The sequence below is a fragment of the Gavialis gangeticus genome, unplaced genomic scaffold, assembly GCF_001723915.1.
Source record: "Gavialis gangeticus isolate Ggan-Ray unplaced genomic scaffold, GavGan_comp1, whole genome shotgun sequence".
Lineage (NCBI taxonomy): Eukaryota > Metazoa > Chordata > Crocodylia > Gavialidae > Gavialis > Gavialis gangeticus.
The window spans coordinates 18,575,614-18,576,274 of NW_017729034.1; positions in this window are offsets into that span (position 1 = coordinate 18,575,614).

Consider the following 661-nt stretch of genomic DNA (forward strand, 5'->3'; position numbering starts at 1 on the left):
GAGCCCCCCCCCCTTTTTTTTTTTTTGGAGACGTCTGACTGACGCGACCCCAGCCCTGCTGAAGGCCGCTACCACTCAGGGCCGGCCCGGCGGGGAGCCAGGCTGCGCGGCTCCCTCCACTTCTGCCCGCTCCCAGGGCTTGGGCGGGCGCGGCAGGCGGGAGGCAGTGGGGGTTTCCCGCGTGGCGGCCACACGGAGCCGCTGCAGGCCGGGAACGTCGCGCCCCGCGCGCACCAGGCGCAGCAGCTCCGAGAACGGCAGCGCCGCGGGGCCCGGGTCCGCGCACTTTCGGGCTCCCGATTCCATGGCCGCCCTTGGCCCTCCTCGAGTACGCATGCGCAACAGTCATGCAGCCTGTGCAGAGACAGCGGGAGGTACCACTGCACAGGAGATACCACCACGCTGGGCATAAGGGGAGGGAGAGAGGGTGGGAATACCACTACACTGAGACAGGAGCGGAGAAGTGAGGGGAGATAACGTTGCACTGGGCATGGAGGGGAGGGAGGCTGAAGATACTACTGCATCGAGCATAGGGGGCGGCGATACCATTGCAACAGTCAGGCGTGGGCGCTACCACTTCCGCCAGGCGGGGGCGGGATGGAGGGAGTGGGAGATACCACTGCAGGCAGCCGCGGGAGGGTTACCCTGGGGGTGTGGCAGC